Raw genomic sequence first — 24628 nt, 5'->3', positions numbered from 1 at the left:
TAATAATATGCCACGGTTCATTAATATTATTGCAATTTCAGCGCAGTAGATAATAATTATACAGAGTTCATTATTTATTCGCTGTTGTTTTGCCCCTTTCGAGTTTTCAATTAATCGAATTTCAAAGAAATAATATTATAGTATTTTGAAGTGCACAAATGGAAATTATCATAATGTTTAATTTGTACATTGGGTGGTACTATTCCGCTATATTATTATTTCTATAGGTAAACATGTTTTTGTCAAGAACTTTACAAAACCCAAAGCAATCATCATAACTAATATTAATTACAAAATCCGAGAGTGCTTGAATAAATAATTTGAAAAATGAACAAAGTTTGATGGGTATATTACTGCTATGACCTAGTTTGAAATAATCATTTGTACATATTCATATACGTTATGCTTTGTGCAAGTATGATACACCAACATTTTGGTTACCGGTCAATAATAATTCCGTTTAAATGTGAAATAATTGTCTATTGACTCTCTTGGGTCATTAAAATATGTTCAAATGAATTGAAATTGATTTGTCTGTAATGTCGTGTTACGGCTGAGCACATCAAAAGGAGGTATCCTACTATAAGCTAGTAGGGTCGTTTGTACGGCAATGAATGATGGTAAATTATCGACAGAGATCATATTATGTACATGTCGGAAAATGGCAAAACTTAATTATTTGCCAGTCGCGGTCGTTAAGCCGCACGTTATTATATTATGGAATATATACATATATACACTATAAATTCGCCGCCGAGGTAGGAAAGACGGGCGCATTCCACGTTGTAAATGTACATCATTAACGGAATATTGCAAACCGACCTCAACGGACCCGCTTTGCCGGCACAAACCCAATACAGAGCTGTTCTATGTTTTTGATAGTGACAATACAGGGTGTCCCAAAGGTCCAATACTTCACAACTTACAGCCGTTTGAAACCCCACCATTATTTTTGGGACACCCTGCACCATTACAATTTTTAAGCCATCCATCCGCGACAGACTGAATCGAATCTGTCTGCGTTTTTCGCTCCTACCCCGCCTTCAAGTTTCCCCTTTATCCTCACCCTTAAGAAAAAAATGTACTCCACGATGATCGTCACACGCATGCACGGCCAAATTAACGTGCCAATCGTTTTATATGGAAATTCGAATCTATCTACTCCGTGCGTTGAATATATATATATGTATATCAAATCAAACTTGAGCCATACACGATCTTGTATTTTGCCATAATATTATTATTTTATCGCTGCGAACATAACATACGCGAGCACGCGAGCAGACGCGGTAACCTATATACAGGCTGGTCCAACAGCCGACGAAGTTTTTAAAAGTATTTAAAACCAGTGTGTTCTCACTTGGACGGATCGCCCTGTACATACAGTGCATTATAATGGTCCTGTGGGGCTTCAAGATGTTTAGAAAACCGTTCGGTTCCAATAATAATATTGATAATAGTGCTAGTAATATGAGCTCGCCGAACCCGAGGGGGTCGTTTACTGTGTAAACACCGTCTTGCCCACACGCTGCCTGTGGGCGCCAAGGGATGTATAATAATAATATGATTTTCCGCCTTGGCCGCGACCGGATTGTGTCGACGATTCCATATCAAACATTGAACTTAAACCGAAGACGTCGTCCTTACACACTCTATACAGCCCACATGAGCTCGCAGCCATACTATCTGCGACTCATAAACAAAATAAACCAAAAGAAATAAATGAGGGTCCAAATTGCCTAGCAAAGAGTCGGTTTTTTTCTTCGAATTTCATTGTCATCTACACGAATGATTATTTTTTCTAACGGACCTCTATGTTATTGTGACAAGTCCTCAAGGCGAGCGACAGTGTGACCACTATAAATAAACCACTTTTTTATAAGTCGTTAAACACTGCACAGATAACCGTAATCAACTGTGCAGACCAATAGATAAATTCAACTGACAAATATTATAACTGATAAACAATATGTTTTGTATCACACGGTTACTGTATTAAATACAAATTGAATATATTTACCGGATAAAATATGTAAATCCGTCGTTCTGGTCACACTGCAGCTCGGCTTTTCGCTTACTTCATAATATTTTAACTTACTGACATCCCCTAGGTTACCATTGAGCATATATGTCCGGGTACACCCTATACACAGGTAAAACAATGTGAAACGGCCATGTTCATTTGCCCAACGGGTGTTAAGTCTATTATTTTAATACAAGTACAGCGGGTAGTGGTGGCCGAGGAAGGAGGGGGAGATTAGAAACAACAATAGAGATAAAGTATTAGAGATAATATATTAGAAAAAAGAGAATAGAGATAAATATAGAGATAAGAGATAACAGATTAAACTTAAGATATTAGAGATAAAAATAGAGGTAAGATATAATAGATACTAGATTAGAGAAAAGAGAATAGAGATGAGAGATAATAGTTTAAGTTAAGATATAAGAGATAAAAATAGAGGTAATGTATTAGAGATAAAATATACGAGGTAAGAGATTAGAGATAATAAAAGTACCTGTGTCTGTAATGGACAACGGTGACTGTAGCGTAAAACATAATTTTTCAATTATAAATTCATTATTTTTCGCACGTTTACAATTTTAATACAATAAGAACGTGCATTTTTTTTTACACATGTTGTCCAATTATACTATTTATCCTCGCGCTAATAAGTATTTAAAAATATTTACAATTTAGAAAAATTTTAACATGTAAAAAAAATGTGAATAATTTATAAATAAAAAAACGCTAAATGAGTGAAAAAAAAAATATGTATAAAATGGAGAGCGATGGGAATAGATGGAGGTGATTAGTAGTTGTGACAATGACCCGTAGAAAACCAAGAAGAGATATTATACACATTTATGTGTGCGATTTTTTTTTCTAATTTCAGTCAGAATTTCAGTGTCAAGTATCTAACATGATATTTTTTTTTCGTGTTTACAGGTATGCTTTCGGTGGTGGTGTTTCGAGGACCAGTCTAAACCAGTCCGATTGCACCGAGTTCCCAAAAAAGTAAGTGACCACAATTTAAGCTTTTTTAATATTATAGTACAACATGTTCGGTTGACCGGGTATATGCAGCGTGTGCCGAAAGTCAATCAAAATATTTTATGCACACATTAACGCTGTGCATTAGCGGGTAATGCAATTTTTCCTGGCTTTTAATTTTCACAAATTTTAGATTACATCAAACCAATTGTTCAGAAATTGGGCCAGTACAAATTATATTGAATTCTGAGTTCTGGGACACACTGTTCATACCATGTTAGTTACTACGACTTGGACTGATAAATGTTCGGCATTCGAATCTGTATACAAGCCGTAAATCACATGGAACGCGTTTATTGTATCCGTTTGTTTATCACTGCACTGTAAACTTTCCGGAGGGTTTGTGCACTGTTATTGCTTGTAATTCTCGGTGCAAGTTTAATTACACAATTGTGCGCGATGAGACTTCGACGTGTGGTTTTATGTCTGCGCCAAAGGTCGTCGCGTTTGAGCCGTTAAAAGTTTAACATCTGAATGGCATTTCGCTCGCTAGAATACTGCCAAAGTTGTAATGACAGTTTGGCTAACACCGGGGGTGTCTTAACTGTTTCAGCGGAATCGCCAAAAACAATATTTAAATCCACATCTCATTTCCTCCTTCGGCTCTAATTTCGACGGGCAAACGCAATAATGTCGCGTCATCATCGTTAAAACTCTGTCGATTTGCGCTGAAATAGTTTTACACGCAGGATTTCCCTACCTCCTTACCTTACTCCTCCGAAAAATAAGTAACCCAACTCGTTAGTAGGTGTAAACTGTACTACTCGTGCCCCGCCTGTTCTTTGTGTACAAAAGGCACTGAATACCTTAAAAGGTAATGTTAGGCGTGATAAGGTAATGTCAGAACATGCGACATTCTCTGGAAACTCTACTAGGTTATATAGAAAATTAATTTTATATAGAGACAGAAGAAGCAACGTTAGAAGAACATTTTCATTTTTGTCTAGCACAATAATTAACGAGCAGGGTTTTTTGATACGGCTAATATGGTCAATTAGCCGGATGCCAGGCACGCTGCATTATTCCCGTTTAAGTGCATTAACCGTCTTTAAAGTTTTAATTAACTATCCGACGTTGTATTAAGTGCTCTTTTATGACTTTCTAGTTGTTCAAAAAGCGTAGTCTGAAGGCATAAGGCGCGCGTATAGGACTTGGGCGGGATCGAATTAACAGTATTATCAAACTCCACAAGTTTTCCAATTAAAAGCGTGCTCAGCCTTGTCGGAATCAATTTCATAACAAAAACGGTTACTTAATAACACAACTTGATCGGCTGTAATAATAATAGCTGTCACGTCCGAAAAGCGATTTGTCAGTTTTGAAAGAGCTTTAAGAAAACTAAATTAATACTTGACGCCTGCGACAACTCAAAGCCAATCGAATATCGTTTCTTTTGGATTTTCTTTGGCAATGTAACGTTATTGATAATAATTAAATCCCGTCGGGGAATGTTCGGAATGCCTTAATTTTTTTATTATTAAGAAAGAGGGTTCAGCAGGCTCTGACGGCCGAGGAATGTGCTTATTTAATAGTATATATACATGATATATTATTGCTCTTAAGAAATTGTTGTTACGCTCGATAAATATAATTAATTCGGTTTTTTTCTTGACTAGTATTGAAAAAAAAAATTAAAAAATTAAATTAATAAAATACATTTTTACAAAAAAAAAATACAGCGCCTGTCTAGTTTCCTGTCGTTTCGGCGTGGCCAATGAACAGAATACAAATTGGATATTCTACAAAAGCTCAAAAGTCGTTTTGGTCTATTAAAAAAAAAATGGTAATAATATATTACAAACCCCAAGACAGAGTATCCGTCTTTTGAACGAGCGGCACGGTGATGTAGGACCTAATTTCACATTATCAATCCGGAAATTACTTTCTGAGAGCAATCCGATTACGTTACCTAATCCATAATAAATGATTTTGGGCAATTTTTTTTCTTAATATATAATAAGCTACATAATAGTATATCATATTCCATAAAAGTACTCCCACACAACCGCAGTATTAACTTTTTGATGACAGTCAGACCATTGGAATGAGATGAACTATCCAACTGATCCTCGGCCAACTTTATCCCAAGGCTCACGACTTAGTGTATATTTTATAACATTTTGAGTATAAAATCCTAAATTCGGTGTGCCCGTTAGCTGTTGGAAATTAAATTTAGACAAATATAATCAATCAAGTCAATGAGTGATATCCGACAGCGCGTTCGTGTGTTGTGTTTGAAAAGGAGATTTTGATTTTTGTGCAACCAGTGTGAACCGTCCATCGCGTTTCAGCTTATATCGTTTCGATGGTTTGACATAACAGCTCTCTGTAGCTGACGGCCATCATGTAGTTTTGAGGGGGCGCCTGTAACGTTTAAACAAACACAAGTCCTCCCTTGTGACATTTCATCGTTATCGTTATTATTGTTTTAAGCGTTATTTCAATTTCGGCAAAACAAACAAAATACACAGCCCATAACGGCATGGGGATTCTGTCCGTCATAGCAACAAAAAAAAAAAAAAAAATACAGGACCAACACCGTCGAGTCCGGAAGGCTAATTCGCAATGACATCTCGTTCACGGCAAAGGGTTAAATAATGTTTTTTGAAACGTTGGTTTGATGTTACGTTGCAATGGATATTTTCGAGTTAGAGTAAAAAGAGTATCCACGCTTTATGCAGATATATCAATACACGGATAAGTTCTGATAACTATATGATTATTGTCCGATCTAAAATCTCCTTGATACATATGATGATAGTATAGACTTAATTATACGTTCTGGCCAAACCATCCTTATATATCATTAAATCCTTATATCCTAATTTGGAGTACCTAATCTCTTATCTCTAATATTTGATCTCTAATCTCTTATCTTTAATATCTCATCTCTAATCTCTTATCTCTTATCCTCACCTCTTATCTGATAATTATTTATCAGCTCATTCAAAAAACAACCACTAGATCAGATTAGGGTTTCTAATTAAATCTACTTTTGAAGCTGGCGTTTATTGTTTAAAATATATATTCTTTTCCGCTCTCTAAGTCGGTTCAGTATTATAGAATATGGATCAATAGCACAGATTAAATAAAACCGGATAGTGTACGAATCGAAAAATGTAAACAAACTTTAATAATCTCAGGACAGTGTGACTAAAATAATCCATCCGTTCTACAGTGTGGTCATAGACATTTTATCTGTAATGTTATTACCATCGACCTTCGTTTATCAACCATTTATTATCACTAATTCTTATCAGTTTACAATATTTTCGGCACTATAATTTGGCCCTACTGCGTTGAGTTTAAACCAATACAAAATCGTTTATTTAAATCTATTGTTTACTATGGACAGCACTATCTGGTTTTATTTAATCTGTGTCAATAGTATGGTGCCCATTGTCCCATTTATCAAATTGAAAGAGTGCAATGAAGATTTATGGGCTTTATTAGCTATAAAAAAATATTAAACAAATAACTACTCTACTTCAAATGATGTATAAAAAATATCTCAATCTTAAACCGTCGTCTACCCGTTGAAAAATGTCCGACATTTCTTTCATTCAATATTATGAAATGCCAAAATAACCTATTCCCCACTTCTAGAACGTTCTTCGTTTCACATATATCAATACGGATCCCAAACATGTCCCTTATCATAACCATAGATAAGAAAATAATATGGATAGGACATCAAGCTTATCGCCTGAGATAGTGATAATATTTTTAAGGTTATATGGTGTAAAATATGGTTAAACTAATACCCTTGGGAGGATTTTGATTTCTGATGTTGAAAAAATTAGTCCAGATTGGACTTTTGTCATTACTAATAGCATTTATATAATATCAGTTAGAGTTAATCGGTCGCTGTATGTACATGTATGAAAGTCGAACGGACAGATAACTTTCCCTTCGAGTAATAATAATAATATTTAATAGGCCATATCGATTCAGCACACAGCCGTGGTAATTTTGATTAATTGACCGAGTCAACCGAGTAGGTTGTTGCGTTCAGACTACACACATTAAGCGAGGTTCGATATTATAATAGAACGGCTTCCAAGGGGTAGGAGGTACTGTACTATATATTGACCGTAAGCCAGCGAAATAATAATTATCAGTTGGAAACGGCGGCGCTAAGGGCCCGTCCGGTTTACTCGATGAAACAATAATAATTATTATACGTCGTATCCTTCGGGATGACCGATGGGGGAGGGCAGCGGAGCTCCAGGCTGGGAAGACCATTATCTGCAGACGAACCCGGGACCAAGGGGGGAAGGGGTGAGGCGATAAGGGTGAAATGTAATTCCCACCTGATGCAGCAGTTTAACAGGTCAATTAACCAGCGTTTCCCGAAACGCTAACGATCCGCACCCGTCAATCAGCGCCCTTAATCGAACAACAATGCAGGGCCGTTTTTACCGGTGCCTTGTAATTAATTTCGGACCAGAGATAGCCGGAGACAGCTGCCGATACGACCCGTATACCTACGAGAAGACAATGTACCTATATATATATATATTTATATATACTTACATGACGTGTACTTGCGGGGTCATCACATTCGAAAAGACAGCCGTAACGAGATTTCCAACTTGTCGGCATCGCACAACAGCTAACAATACTCCTATCCAACAAATTTGTCTCATATACCTCCAAAATTTAACAGCGGAAATCCCCACGGAAGAAAATATACAAAGCTGAAACATCATAATGTCCTGAACTCAGCAACGAGGTAGTCGAGAAGGCCAGCGACAGTGTGACCACTTTTTTCCATAAGTTGGTAAACACTGCACATATAAATCAACTCAATATATAAATTCAACTGTCGTACGATAATATTATCATAACAGCTGATAAGCAATATGTTTTGTACCCACACGGTTGCAGCGGTGAAACTAAATTAAAAACATGTACCGGGTAAATGTAATTCCGTCGTTCTGGTCACACTGCAGCTCGCCTTTTCATATTTTACATGGCCACACTGCTCGTTTGAGTCAAACACCAAGTATGATAATGATTCGGTGATATCGTATTATAGATAACGTTTGCCACTGCGGACCGTCGAAATCGTGATAAAACTACATTATCAACGTCTAATAAATATTAAATAGACATTTTACGAAAGGTCGGCAAAGTTTTAATAATATTGTATAAAATACAACCGGACGGTTTTGGTCGCATAACGTAAAAAGTTGATAATGGCCGGGGAAAAGCCTCTCATTTCTTTCAATTTAATTCTAAAAGCTCATCTAAAGCTATTTCTTGTTTTTTTTTTTATTTTCTCGGTCGTAGTATAAGTTTCAATTTAATATATTATTTATAGGTACCTCGGCGAGATGCCTAACCTACCGGGAAACGTGCGCTCATAAACGTCGCTGTGTAATGTGTATATACCCGAGTGCTTTGCTTATGACGGCAAGTTTATGTGACACACTAGAAAATGGTTTAATGCGGTTATGAGCTTTTTCCTATATAGTGTTTACACCAGAACGGTCACGGTCCGTGTATCATCCCTTGTCGCGCGCCTCGTCTGGGCACCGGTGAAGTGAAAACAAGCCATAACAGCTCCTATAGCGTCTGTTTTTCTAGGATTCCCAGTCGTTTTGTCATAAAACGCATTTGTCCGTTCAACAATAAATTTATCGCTGTGTAATAATGAAAAAATGATTAAAATAATTACTTTGAAAGTTATTCAAAAATACAAAATCGTCTTCCTATATTCGCTGGTTTTATACACATTTCTAAAATATGTAGAATTTATTCGACATAACACTTTCAAACTGTTTAAATAATATTTTTAAAAATTATTCCAATAATTTTTTACAAAAAAAAACTTAGTTATTAGTTCTCTTCATCACGGGAAAACATTGAATCGTAGATTTTATCGCTTGTATCTTATCATTTAACTCTTATCACTTATTTTTGTACATTATCTCCATACATAATAAAAACATGGATAGGACATTTCCAATTGAGGCCATAATATTTTTGCGGTTCTTAACTGATAAGAAATTGAGGTCATTTGTTTACAGTACTGCATATTATTATCTTATTAAGATTATAAATTAAAAAATAATGAATTCTTATAAATTTCGTAGCACCTGATAACCGTTGATAAGACGTTGTGTCCTATCCATGTTTTTATTATCTATGATTATCTGTAATCTCTTATCACTTATCCCTTATCACACACCTCTTATCATCTATTTATTATCACTACTTTGTTGAAACTATTTGTTCAAAGCTGGCTATCGATATTATGTAGTTTACAAAAAAACCTATCCTGAAAAATAATAGTTTTATCAGTTTTAAACATAGCTAATGCGACTCTAAAGATCCAACTGACGAGCCATTTATGTTGTATAAGTCGTCCTGCAAAAGAAATCCTTTGTACACATTATATACAAGTATATGTTGTATATCATTATACAACCGCTAGTGCTTAAACGCCTCTTAGAAAGCTCTACGGCACATTGTTTTGGGTCGTTCAAGTGCAAAATGCTCATATATACTTGTAACAAGAGCTTTATAATTTATTTTTTTTTTTTAAATTGTTTACTTGTTTCCTTGGTTTCAATATAATAAACGATCGTCTCGGTTTGACACGTTTTTATATTCTACTACTGTTATTGCCCCTACGCCATACAACGTGTATTGTTATTTACACACACACACACACTTGCGGATTTGTCCTAATCAAGACATAATACTCGGTTTGAGTTTGAGTTGGAGTGCAAATTTTTAGACGGGCCACACAAGACAAACATTAATCACACGGCACGAAAAAGAGAAAAACAAACAGATCCAAAAGTTATTCTTTGTTATCCTTCTTATCCGCGTGGAGTTCACTTACATATCAATCCTGTTGTACACGAGCCCTGTTGGAAGACTTTCTGAAATTGATCTTTATTCCTAAAAGCGAACGTCTTGTAGCGGAACAGCTAAGAAAAAATAAAAACTCGCGTCTCGTTAAAGTGAAAAGTTTCGTTCTGAAATCTAAACAAGGCTGATTTGAATTCTCTCGGATCTCACGGCTTACACATACTTATCCTAAGGGCGTTTTTTTTTTTTGGTATTTTCTTATTTTTTTCCACCGAGTTATATAACGAATATTCCGTCGCGTCGTTGTTAAGTAAAAGTGGATGGTTTTTATTTTTGTCATAAGTATAAAATATGTAGAACATGAGCGATTCGGAAGAATTGAAAAGTTTTCAAGTTTACTGATTTCACCTAAAGTGAAACACATTAATTCACGTTTTTATAATGTATGATATTTGTAGTAAAAATTAGTAAAAAGGGCTGTTCATAACGACATCTTAAAAATAGGAAAGCTGATTTGATGTAGAATAAAAAACAAAATAAAATAACTTATATTACTTAACATCACAAAATTATGTCTTAATATTGTACATTTAGTAATACATTCATTATAACTTCTATTACTTAATCTCTATAATTATTGTTTATGACTGCTTGTAATAATATTATGTTTACCGCGGTCTCGTTGGACGGCAGGCGTGACCTGGCAAATTTTGGCTTAGACAGTTTATAAGCCGAGTAATTAAAAACAAAAACGATATGCTTTTAAAGAATTAACGCCTTAAAAAAAAAAAGCAGCTAGTTCCTTTCGGGCGTTCCGTTGTGGTTTGGATCGTTGCTTTTGTAAAAAAAAAAAAACCTTGTACCGTCTTAAAAATTCGCCACAAGAAAGTGAAAAAGAAGGAGAGAGAGAGAGAGAAAGAGTGTTGTTGTAAATCTATCCGGATAAGTCGTTTATGTAGATTCGAAAATAATAGCGGAAAGTTTAATATCATATTTTCTTCGGGAGAGGCGTTTGAGCCCCAAAAAGTGCTTGCTCCGTTGTAAGTATTTTATATATATATATATATTTGAAATATATATTTATATTATATTCCGCCGGTTAAATATATGTATGCAAATCGAAAGACCCTTTACGTCAACGTGTTCTCGGCACAAGAAGGGTAAAAATACCACCTCTCTACCTACCCCTATATATATATATAATATATATTATGTATGTATAGCATACAGGTTAGGTACCTAGCCGAGTTTGTGAAAACATTATGGAGATGCATGCAGATACCTCTGAAAAACGATGGCAGAGATTGACCTTTTAAAAACCACTTTTTGCGCCTTGGCTTGTTTTTTTTTTTTATTTGTTCGCCCGAAATATTCAAATATAACCGGATTTTTGGTTTTTTGTTCGCTTTGTATTTTGTATTTATCGGCTTCATAATCACACTTGGAAATGCAAGTTATTATTTTCTGAAAGAGAAATAATACAAACCGTGTTTTGTACAACAACGCATACCTCTTTGATCAAGTCATTAACTTTGCAAAAATTAACGAGGACTTCGCGATTGATGTTATTTTCAAACTTTTAATACAGACAGCGAACAATACATTATTATACAGTACAAAACAATTAGTTCCTAATACAAATATTTGAATATAATAACAATTTCAGTATCTCCAAAAACATTGTTAACGCTTAAACGGAGTAATCGCTTAATAAATTGTAGCAAAAGTAAATGGGTTTTTTTTTCTAAAAATAAAATAATAGACCGGATGTAATTTTAATCGAAAGTTTTTATTGTTAATGTACTACTTGTGTCTGTTTTTAAGCAGTTTTGTATAAGCAGTATTTAAGAAAAAAAAAAGATTTTAATAAATTTCTACTATATGTCGATTAACCGGTTAACTTATATAAGCTTCAAAGTATTATTTTTTATTTAATTATGCTGTTATCTACGAGAAAAAGTCATTTTGGTTTATGTTTGACCAAAAATTCAGACAAGATTTCGACTTCTTAAGATTGTCCAATTTCAGTTCTGCAAAGAGATTGGAGTCCGTCGGCTATTTTTACACCCCTTTCCACCCTGGTAACATTTGTGTACAAACTTGCAGAGTATTTCGAACTGAGGCCACCATATTTTTTGCGGTCCTGAACTGATAAGAAACTGTGGCCGTTTGCTTACAGTACTGCATATTATCTTATTTAGATTGTAAATTAAATTGAAGTAAATTCGTATCAATTTCCGCTTCAGTTTCGTAACACTTGATGACTGCTGATAAGATTTTATGTCCTATCCATTTGTTTACTATCTATGATTATCTATAATCTCTTATCTCTTATATCTTATCACTTACGGCTTACAATAAATTTCTTATCACCAATTTATGTACATTACCTTTATTCCCTAGTATCTTATCACTTATATCTTGTCTCTTATCTCTTATCTCTAACAGGGGTATTTCTAACCTTTATTATTGTATGGGGGTAGGTTAAAGCTGTACCTATACAAAAAAAAAAAAGGACATTTTCTATGAGAGGAAACTGGAAAGGTTTGTGGTTTTTTTTTCACTTGACTTATTCCTCGAGTGTAAGTAGTGGATTTTTGCCCGTCGATCGGCGACTTAAGTGTCATTTTCGACCGGTCAGAAGGGCAGATTAAACGTGGTCGTGGTCGTTCCCAGTGATTTTCCAGAGTCCCCCGGGCTTGACGTTGGCTGTTGAATGTGAAACGTGATCGGTGTACTGATGCATTGGACGTTTCAATTATTTAGCATGCTAAAGGATGGCCGAAAAAGCTGTCACGCCAGATGCGGCCGCGTGCTTCGCATAACTTACCCCCCGGGCGAGGGAGGAATTATTATTTTGTCGAATTCCACAGTCCTAGTTGGCCAGCAGCATAATTTTATTACAACTACCTATACAAACGATCATGGTAAAATTGTTCAGCGGTAAAGAAATCATTGACAATATTGTAAGAAATGGACGTTTGTCCCAACCAATGCGACTACCCTGTATAACGCTGTAATATATATGCCATCTTGGCAACGTTGATTGTAACACTAGGTAGACCCTGGGGTAACATTAGTGAAAAAACTCATGAAAGAAAGTTGTCGGAAAATTATGAAAGGAAACGTTTAAATTTATTATATCGGTTTAATTATTACGCTTTAAAGCGGGTTGAAAACAAAGTTTTGTAATTTTAATTTATACTTTAACGCGGTTCAGCATATTTCAGTAAAAAAATATTCTCCGAGTAGTCCAAACGTTACATAATTTCTTGAAATATATAACCGTTAAAATGGAGTTGAACCAATTTTGTTCTAAGGCAAACGTTATGTAATTTTATAAAAATTCTTTTTACTCGTTCGTTACCTTATAAATGATTTTTTTACTTAACTAATTAAATAATCAGAGTAAAATCTATAAAATTTAAGGTTGGTTTGTCGTTCTTATTAGTTTACGGATTGTATACATAAAAAATACAAATAATTGTCTACATTGAATTTTGTAGTTATGTTTTTTCTAACAAAACATATAAAATTCGAATTTATCTATTGATCTGTATAGTCAACCTATAAAAAAAAAGTAATTATTTTTATTTAAAGTGGCCACAATGCCTTTTCGATTGCTGATAAGAGAAAAACGAGTAAATGATAAGTGTTAATAGATAAATGCTAAGAGATAATTGATAAGAGATAAACGATGAGAGATTAGAGATAAATAGATAAGATATTAGTGATAAGAGATAAATTATAATAATAATAATAATAATTATAGAGATAAATGATTGGAGACTAGAAGTAAGAAATAAATGATAAGATAAGTGATAAAGAAGAGTTTAACCGCTCTTTTGAGTTGAGATTTTTGCACTGAATAACAGGGAATAGTTTTTCTTTTATTTTAAGCCATTATTTGTTTACTTAACTGTAGAAACTTTTAATTTTTGACATTCCGAGAAAAATGAAAACGGTGAGCTTATACGGGAGTCCCCCAGACGTCGAATCACCTATTACTGACGTTTCATGCTGGAACATCCTGTATAAACCCCAATGGCGCATACCGGTGTGTTAAGACGCCCGCCAAGACGTCCAAGATAATAGTCTTAGATAATTATTAACGGTTTTTTTTTTTTTTGCAAACCGTTTTGGGCCATTTGTTGAAAAATCTCCGGCCGTCCATTACCGGGGCGTATACATACATAAATGATGACAAAACAGCGGTGCTAACGGCTCGGGCAATTATTAAATACCGGAACGAGGCGCTTTTGTTGGGGCGCATAATAATGGCCGGCGATAAATAAAATTGCCTCGCACGTGGCGCCGGCAAGGACGGGTCGTACCCGCGCCTTTGCTTACTTGAAAGTTTAACAAGTTTCACGAGCGCGCACATATTTGATAAACTTAACCGGCCACAGCCAAACTAGAAATCAAAATCGACAAAAGGCCGTAAGTAAGAAAATATTCGCAAGGAATGTTGGCTCCCTTTTCTGTTGAATTTTCAAATAACTGTTCCATTTAAATTTCGCATAATTAATTGTTGTTGTACACATTCACGCTGCGAACCACTTAATATTTAATAATAGGTAATGGAATGCTTTTACATAATGCGATCTCATTATGTCACAATAATGTTCCTGCCCTCCTCCCAAACTAATTGTTTTTATATCAACTTTTGACACTCAAATGTAAACCATAGATTTCATTAATTTCGAGAATAATGTAGGTACTTAAAATGTTGACTGTTCGATTCGGACAACTATTTTTGAAGTTATAAGAGTTTAAGAGTTAAGATAGGAGGGGAAGGCCGCCTTCCCTCCTGTCCTAAACTTGAAACTTCAATAACTTCAAACTGATATTTGGATAAAAGAATTAACCTCATTTAGTTTAGTTTTAATTTACTTTTATTTATTTATTTAGTCTGCTTTATTATTTAACACCTAAAGGCCATAAAGAAACCGGAAATAAAGGCTTTAAATGTTGTTTCTTTTGTTTTTACAGGTGAGTAAATCTTTTGTTAGCAAATAATGTAATTGTTTAAAAGTTGTAAATATTGTAAAAGTTGTACATATTATTATCAATAAATCTTTTGTTTTTATACAGAAACGCAATGCGGTGTTTCATTTCCAAAGAGTGATTTATCATTATATATATATTATATTTAATCCGGCATTTGTCTTCTGGTGAATTTTGATATTGCTGCAGCCTGTTGAGTTGTTCTACTATTACAATAACGTCTTGGCGGCCGCAAATCCGACCCGAAGGCGGTCTGCACTTGATGTATATAATAGTTAATTTGTATTCCGGACGGGAAATTGGAAAGTGCGGTGGAATCACATTTTAAACAGCTATGATAACGCAATTCGAGATTCCACACGTTTCCACAGTGTAAACAGATATTTGTATTCTAATAAGTCGGCCGTGCCGTGGAAATATAATATTATATAAAACAACATTCAGCTGCTGGACGAGGTGGTGGTTATTTTAAAGTCAGCGCAAGACGCACCGCTATAATATTATTAGCATTAGCCTTGTTGCTTTTCAACACACACACACAGCCGTTTTCAATTTCAATTTTGATGATCACCCTCCGTCTAAGTACACACAACTACTGTGACCCGAAAACCGTTCATAAGCCGCAGTGTATAGGTGGTACATTTCCACCAGCCAAGGGTAATGCATACACTGTAGTGTATAAGCTAATATAAAGTTAAGGCTATTACGAGAAATCAATAAGAAATAGAATTATCCGCCGGTTCGGTTGACAGATCATACACGGATAGGCACTCTGAGAGCAAATGAGAGCAAAAAGGGATTGGCTTCTTTATTATTGCTTTATCTTTGAGACCGAAGACGTTTTATAATATATTACTCTTGGATCCTCTATACTCGGTACACAGAAAGGGTCTTAGGGTTTTTTCCATCTCTTCGGTTATAAATTCATTTTGTCCGTCGTTTTTGCCGTGGCTTTTACGCTCTAACTAGCGGGCTGACATTTGCTCGCTGCACTGTGTGGAAACGAGTTTATTCGATTAAAGCTAAAAAATAAAGTACGTTATGTGCGCGAAAACGTTAATGAAAATAATCCGTCTTGTAGGTTTTTCGACAAAAAGTTGTTTGCATTCAAAGCGGGCAACCCTAACACAATCGTCACATCCTCGGTTGATGAACGACGTGTCGAGTCCGTGAGCTTACAGGATTTTTCAACATAACCTGATTGCCACCTGTATTTTATACAGTGTATATAGTGTTATTACTCACTAGAATCCAATAGTTTTTCTGATAAAGGGCCGGGTAATCGATACCTATATTTATATTTAGTTCAATATTTTAATTGTAATTAAATGAGCTCTGTAATTGTACAGAGCTCATAATGTTATTTGGACAAATTAAATTGGAATAAAATTGTATAATTTTTCATAAGAAAAAAATACAAATAGGTTAAGGTTAGGTTAGGTTAGGTGTAAGTAATCAACTATTATAATATTTTACATTACATTACTATACTAAAAGCAAAACTGGCCGGTGAGCTGAAAACCAAGGTGTTATCTATGAATCTTACTAGCAAGCCACATGTTACTGTTGCCAAACTGTAAGGCGACCACGAGACGCTAAAATATGTTGTACAAATATTTAATATTAATTTTCCCTAATTTATTCTCCAATCAGCACTTATAAGGTGTATCTACCGTCTCAGGTTTATTGCATTTTGCTTCTTGTGCACTTTGTTCAACCCTAAACCCGCCTTTTTGTGGGTATATTAATACAATGTATTAATAATAGAAGTAGATTATGAGAGACCATAACATATTATTGTTTTCTTGTAAGTTATAAATACATGCATACGTGTATACGGGGAGTGCTTTGAGTACCAAGATATATGATACTCAATAAGTATAATTAACTGTTATAATACATACATAATATAGAACAAACGAAATATTATTATATGTATTTTTGTCTTGGTTGTTATGCGACAAACGAAAATTACCTGTATTTATTTTGTTTATTGATTTTAGCCATTTATTTTGCGACTTTCTGTGCCTTTCGCCAAACGTTTTACTTGGTACACCGACGCCTTAAACGCCAAACAAAATCATTGTATTATATTAACTTTGGTTTGTTTACCTCCAGCTCGGCCGCAAATTAATAATAATAATAATTGAAAACCATTTTTGGAAAACCGTAAACCGTTATTTTACCATAAAAAAAAAAAAAAAACCGACGGGATCGGTCAAAATTATTTTATTGCTAAGTGCGATTGTTGTTGTTGTTACCGTCACAAGTAAGGAGAAGTATACTTACTGGAAGGTCACAAGTAAATAATTATAATGGTGATTTAACATTGTGATTTATCAGTGTGCCTATATTTTTGGGTTGTTAAAAATCCAATAATACTAGCCCGGTGACCAGAAATTTAAAAATACGTTTAGGTCGGGTAGGGTGGTACCACCTTTTGTGTCCAACGATTATTGTTGTAATTATAAATATTTTAAAGTTTAAACTTGTTTTGAACTACACCCGAGTTCTAACCGAGTTAAGGTGGTGGGCTCGAGAGGCGTGGTGAGCTGAACGGCCTACTCCGGTTTCCTCTAACCGACTTTTCCGGTGTATATTTTGTAATTTAACTTTATCCCGGTCTTGGGGTCGAGAATTATTATGCTTGGATACGACCGAGTGGTTATCCGAAGACGATGGTTAAACGTTAAGACCGGAAGCTGTTCGGTGGTCACGTACACAAACGGTATCGGTATCAGAAATTTACATTATTTTTTACTGTACACTCTTTTTGGGTCGCCTAACCAAAACGAGTTGTCCACCGTATCTTGCAATATTAACGGTACCACCATTAACGTGTTATGTAATTCTCCAATCAGCACTCATAGTGTGTACTCATAATGGTAAACGTCAAACGTCTACCGTCTCAGGCTCGCAGTACATTTTGCCTCTTGCATAATTATTCGTTTAACCCTAAGCGCGGGCTGATTGTTGGTAGCAAAGTTTAATGAGTACAATATATTATATATTAATACAGAACCGTTAATATAAATTATAAATACATACAAGTATACGTCATAAGCAACACGACTGCCAACAACCGCGTGTGGCTTCGTCGGGTTGTAAACGAAAACACTCTTTTTATTAAAAATTCTTTTGATTAGGTGAAATGCATATTTAACGAAACGGCACGCGCAAAATTATACAGAAAATGTTAAAAAGTAATTATTTTCTGAATAATGATTATGCTTTAAGTTTTTCTTACGGTTTTTTTTTTGTTTTTGTTTTCTTGTCTTATAATTTATACAGAATAATTAGCTTTAATGTATTACATGATACCTATTAGCTGTAATCCATTAAAGCCGCCACATGCTGTGCAGTGTATTTCTATAAAAAAAAAACTGTTTGAAAACATAACAGTATCATTACCAACAACAATAAGTATTCAGTAACACATTGTGCTGGGAAATTCGCAAAAAAATAACGAGTATCATATTTAATATGAAACGATTTTATTTTCCTCTATCTATAAACATTTGGTCTCGGTATAAGTTTAAATGCCACTTATGCTATACCGTCGTACTGCAGCTGTACATTTAGTTTTATTTTATCGAGTTCACTCCGCACATACTAATAAAATGCATTAATGCATGGATATAAAAGGATATATAAGGATAGTCAAATTAATTTGTTATACTACTTACTACTACTTACTTATACTGGCGAACCACGGAAATTGATCTATGAGAAATGTCAAATATTGATAAACGTTGCCAGCAAATGGATTAAGGCCAGATAATATAAAACTACTAAAAAACCTTTGACCAGAACATATAATAATCTAGACTGCACTATCATCAAGGAGATTATTATTGATGTATCTGCATGAAGTGTGGATACTGTTAACTGAGTTTACTGAGAATTTTTATCATTATTTAATTTCAACAAATACAAGTGACAGCAATATGGATCATTCGAACGTTTTAATCGTATCCTTTGTATGCGCGATTCGCACATTGTAAGCTACCCTCGGATAAAAAAAATGTATTACACAATATGAATGCTTGCAATATAGTGCTTGGTGTATTTTTTTTTTATCGAGGTCAGTTTACACGTGGGAATATTTTTTTTAATAATAATATTACACACCGACGGGCGATATTGAATAGGTATATTATGTTGTTATGAAACCGTGTTGGGTTGATTAAAATAGAAATTCTATTTACACACATTTATTATGTATTAAAATGTACGAGGAAGTGGCGGAGCGTTTGCAAAAGGAAGGCGTTGGCGTGTCAAATAAAGTCGTGGGGGTGTTGTCGCCATGTGAAGTATAAATACTTGCTAAAATATTATTGTATTAATACACCCGGCGGCGGCAATTATAGTATGAAAGTCTTGTTTTTTTTTCTCCGCCAAAATTGCCTTTTTGAGATTTGCTCGTTTGTTAAAACGCCAATTCGAAAATTTGAATATGCAAATTCGGCACGGCATTCGAAAAGATGCGCCCTCGGCCAAACCAATTTAACGCCGCCCGGTCGAGTTAAACGAAACAATAATATTAAATTACCAGTTGAAAAGGTGAACTCGACGGTTGGATGGATGATTTAAATCACTGCGTAGTTTCACAGAGAAAAAAAATCCTTTAATCGATATGGGTTTTTTTTTTCCATTAGGGCTTAAGCAAACCAAAATTGGCCGACTGCGCTAACCGCGTCGGCCATGTGTTGAAAGGGTGCTATACGTTATTAAAACGGCCGGCGAAAAGTGCTGTTTGTTTATTGATATACATAATATATATTTTTACATTTTGTAGGCGTTACGAGATGCTCAAACACTTGTCCGTTATGCACTTGTTTAGGTCAACACACAATCGAGTGTGCGCATACACACACAAAATATCATATACCCCTTTATAACCATTATAACCGCACAAACTTTTTAATGGCACCGTAGTCTAAATTGCATAAAACTTAGTTTCTAACAAATAAAAAAAAGCGTCGAAAGGCGGTTTGTATTTAAATTTTTTTTGTATAAATAAAAAAATATGGCAGGCGTGGAATCGTCTAAACGGCTACGGAAACGGCTTATGGTTCACAGGGAAATATAATGAAAAGTGTGGATGTCCGTCACGTCATATTTTAAAAATAGATAACTGTTGTCACGTGTCGTGACGCGACGTGGCGTGACGTGCCGTGACGTGGCGTGACGTGTCGGTACGGTACTGTCCGGATCAGTGCGTGTATTGGTAGAATATTCTGTACCGGTTGTGTGAATTCCACTTTGTGCGTCCAAAGACCTGCTATAATATAATTCTGTACTTGATTTTAGAGAGAGAGAGAGAGAGACTGAGAATTAAAAAATCTCTGTTCGGCAATCGCAGGGAGAAATTTCCATAGAAACGGCATCGTTAACGTGCGCTGCGATATAGCATTATAATAATACCCGGTGGACCTCCACCACCACCACCACCACCTGTTGCCCCCGGACGGATTCTAAATGAACGGTATTTAGCAGCAGGAGAGGAGGATAGGTGGCGACAGGATATAGTGTATAGTCGATAAGTGCAGGAAAGGAAGGCGAAGTTCTATTAAGAAAAATAAACCCGGCCAGACGTGCCGTACAGCAGTGGAATGATGACAATGTATAAGTATAATAATATTCTTTGCGGAACGCGGTAAATGAGCCAAGCGGACCGGACAGCGGTAATGGTCTCTGGCCGTAGCGCACGTTATCGCAGCTGTATATAAACTGTATTATTATTATTATTATTATTATACCTAACTGAGAAGCCGTGTACGGGGGGGATATGATATTGTGCGGAAACGCCATTTGGAAGACGCCGAGGCGGCTGTGCGTTTTTCGAGATGCACATTTTTAAGTTTACACTTTTCACTGGCTCGGAAACGTCGGCATTAAACCCAAACCGGAACCGAAAGAATTTAAATAGAAAATCGTCATATCATAAAAAAACAGGGTGATCGATTAGGGAACTTTTTCGTTGCTGTGTTCAAATTTACATCAGAAAAAATATGTGCATTGTATCAATAATGAATTTATGAACGATTTGTCTGTTTGACAATTTAATAAAATTCATATCGTTAAAGTAACCATTTCCGTTATCGAATTGGCAGTATATTTTTTTTCCCATACGAATCGAGGGTATTTTATTGAGGGTTGAGTCGTGTGCAGAACATGGGGGGTTACAGCAATTAGTATTTAAACCGCAATCGACGATTTAACGAGAACAACGTTTGTGTTTGTGGCATATAACGTTATTATCAGATAAATATGATGATATCAATATAATATCGCGTTTATTTGGTAAAGTCCAATGCGCGCGACAGTCGGAGGATTTATTTATTTTGCCAAATATATTAAAACGGACGGATTCCGATTTTGGAGATTTAATTAAAACACACACACACACGGTAATATAATATTAATTCCGTTCCATTTAATATGACATATATATATATATAACGATTTTAACGTGACGTGTAAAGCTTTTAGTCGAGTACACACCGAGTGCCGTTTGTAAATGTACCATATGTGTGCCTGTACATATATAATGATGGTTTAGCGTTTTCATCTGCCTTTATACTTAAGGTGGAAACCGATACCCAGCACGGTCCTTTGACGACCGAACCGACCGAGTCAGCGTAAAAGGCGTCAACATACATATAGGTATACTTTTTTTTTAAATAATACAACATAATCGTGCACGGCTGTACCTATCTGTGTGTATCCTTTGCTCGATGCTTTGATGTGACCCTCTTATCCTACTGATTCGGTCAGGTTAGAATATTATTTATTGGCGTCCGTCGATGCCTGTAATCTGCAATAATTCGGGGTGCGACTTAACAAGAATTTAATATCCATTTTCTACCCTACCCACACACCACGGTGTGATGACACCGGCGACGAGGGAATACTATTATACCCGTATGGTCTATATTTAATCGCCCAGTAATTTATGATAGGTTTTTTTTTTAAATTAAAAGGATGCAACCGATGGACAGCACAATAATAATATTATATAATGTATTCCAGAGGGCCTCTCCTCTCCTCTGGCCAAGAATTATTATAATTACAGTATAATATCTCATTTTGTACACTATACCTGTGCAATGGCTTTCCCTTATGTCATATGTACATGTAATATATAATATACACAGGGTGTAATGTAAAGTTCTACCGAGCATCAAATGAGACATTCAGGATGCTCTAAGGGTCAATAAACGGTATTCATTTTTTTTTTAATATTAAAATTATTTAAAATAGAACTCGTATCTCATTAAAAAAATGGTCTTAGGAATAAAATAATGTCAGATTTGAAATTGAAAGAAAAAATCCTGTTGAATTGATATGTAACACGATTTTTTGGTATCTGGCCACACATGCGTCCACCGAGTGGCCACTAAGTGGCCGGCGTGTGATCAAAACCAACTTATGAAATGTGAGACATCATTTTGGGTTAGAATTTCATTCTCAATTCAGTGGTGTCCTTAGAATTATTTTATATTAAATTACGTGTCGCATACCGTATGTTAGTTTTAGTCACATGTCGGCCACTCATGGCCACTCGGTGGCCACCCTGTGGACATATGTGTGGCCAGATGCCAAAAAATCATGTTATATATCAATTCAACAAGTTTTTTTCTCCCGATTTCAAATCTGACATTATTTTTTTTGCAAGACCATCTTTTAATGAGATATGAGTTCTATTTTAAATATTTTTAAATAAAAAAAAAATGAATACCATTTATTGTACCCATAGAGCATCCTGAGTGTCTCATTTGAAGCTCGGTAGAACTTTACGGTACACCCTGTATATATAAACGAATGCAAAGCGACAGATATTATAACGCATGCTGTTCATAAACGTCACCGGCTAACGCTCAACCGTAAATCACACGTAGCACAGCCTCGGTGCATTTGAAGAAAGACACTGTCTAGACCAGTATATTGTTATATTGTACAAAGGTACGCATTATCTTCCCAGTGTGTGTACATAATAATATACGTATAACTGTCTCTTTTGTCGGAGGTGCAATTTGCGTGGACGTTTACCGGTATTATTTTTTGCCCTAATATTATAAGGTACACATCAAAACTTGTTTATATTGTTATTATGTTAATCTGTTTGTCAATTTGTCACCACGTCGAGACGACATCATGATAATATTATTATCAAAGATAGCAGCAAAAAGTCCCGTGACCTACTTTTGAACATATTATTTCAATGGTCTGTAGGTGGTTTTTTTTTTTTAAGTAATTAGGTATATTTCAAAAGGTTATTTCGCTATAATATTATACACTACGTTTACAAAATAGCCAGTCTGTTGAGCGCAACAGTGGCCATGTCACAAATCGGTTTTTAGGAGTATAATACAGCTTTTAAATTTTCATCATGGAACATAAAATGCTGTACTAATGCATGACAACAGTGCTGCTATCTAGTGGAAAACTAAAAAAACTAAAAAATAAACTGGTTTTTCCATAAAACATGTTTAATTCTAAACAAAAATATACATCATAACCTCAGTTTTTGAATGTCGGTGGCCACTGTTGCGCTCAACGCTTCGTGTAATGTATAAACAATCCATCAAGTTGGTTCGAGTATAGCACGGAGTCTTAAGACACAAGGTGATGATATCGCAAAGGGGGAGAAGGTAAAATCGCTGTCCCTTGTTAACACTTGATATACAGGGTGTATCAAACAGAATGGTGGGGTTTCAAACGGCTGTAGGTTGTAAAGTATTGGACCTACAGCACTATGGTAGGGCTTGAATGAAAGAGTAAGTTGCCAAGCATTCATAACCCCACCATTTTTTTTTGATACACCCTGTATTATAGCAATAGCCTTGGTATTGTTACTCCATCATGACCCCCCCCCCCATTTACACTACTGGACATAAAGCTGGTTTATCAGTGTAAAGGATGCGGTTGAACGTTTTCTATTGGCAACTATTGTGCGACCACGATGAAGACGATAATGTTATTATTATATTAATTTGTTCAATCCGCGAGTCTGTTGTCGAGTGACAGCTAAGACGTACCGCGATAGCAACCGGATGACCCACTTACAGCCGGAGGAGAGATTATATTGTAATACGATTATAATAACGGAGTCGCTTTGACTCCGGGAATCGAGACTAAACTCGACTTAATGAAAATATTATAATATATATACATAAAAAACTGAGACAACAGTGTTGGTACGCTATCGCGATTCCGGATTGGCCGCACGCCGTACGGGCAAGACCCTTCTTAATTCGGCGGCTTTAGTTTGTCAACGTTTAATTAGGCTTTTGTAGTCGTCCTTTGTTCAAAACAGACAACACTGCAGTGCACTAATATTCCATTGTTGTGTGAAATCATAATTTCGATATTACTACTGTGATTTGTATTCATCCCGAGGCATTGCTCGGAACAGCACCACCCGCAGACAAGTTTTCAAAATTCTGTGACAAGCTCACGGTGAGGAGGACTAATGGTAGTCAATTATTATTTTTCACTCTACATAGTCGTGCACGCGCGTTGTTGGGCAGGTTGGTTGTTTGGCCACTCGAGGAAACGTTGCTATACACATAATATTATACAATAGCTTGACTGGAAACCGAAGGACTCTTTTGAAACTAATTGCTCGGATTTGCAATTGAGCTCTAAGGGTTAGGGGCTCGGGCTATGGTACTTATGTGCAGAGTACAAAACCGCACACGCGAGTCTTTTGAAGACGGTCTGTACAGAGCTGCT

At 35.5% G+C, this 24628-nt stretch overlaps 1 protein-coding gene across 1 annotated transcript in view; it reads left to right on the top strand.

The window, feature by feature from the left end:
- The window catches only part of LOC126848043 (uncharacterized), a 212587-nt gene that overhangs the window by 31256 nt on the left and 156703 nt on the right, over positions 1 to 24628 (top strand). Inside the window, exon 2 of the mRNA XM_050588553.1 lies at positions 2951 to 3019. The gene's annotated coding sequence lies outside the window, so the exon portion shown is untranslated. The remainder of the gene's footprint in view (positions 1 to 2950; positions 3020 to 24628) is intronic.

The sequence above is a fragment of the Adelges cooleyi genome, unplaced genomic scaffold, assembly GCF_023614345.1.
Source record: "Adelges cooleyi isolate 19-005CV unplaced genomic scaffold, UGA_ACOO_1.1 ACOO_flye_CR_arks_rails_tigmint_CR_PRNA_167, whole genome shotgun sequence".
NCBI classification, from domain to species: domain Eukaryota; kingdom Metazoa; phylum Arthropoda; class Insecta; order Hemiptera; family Adelgidae; genus Adelges; species Adelges cooleyi.
The sequence above is the reverse complement of the archived record's forward strand: the minus strand, read 5'-3'. Positions and strand labels throughout refer to the sequence as shown.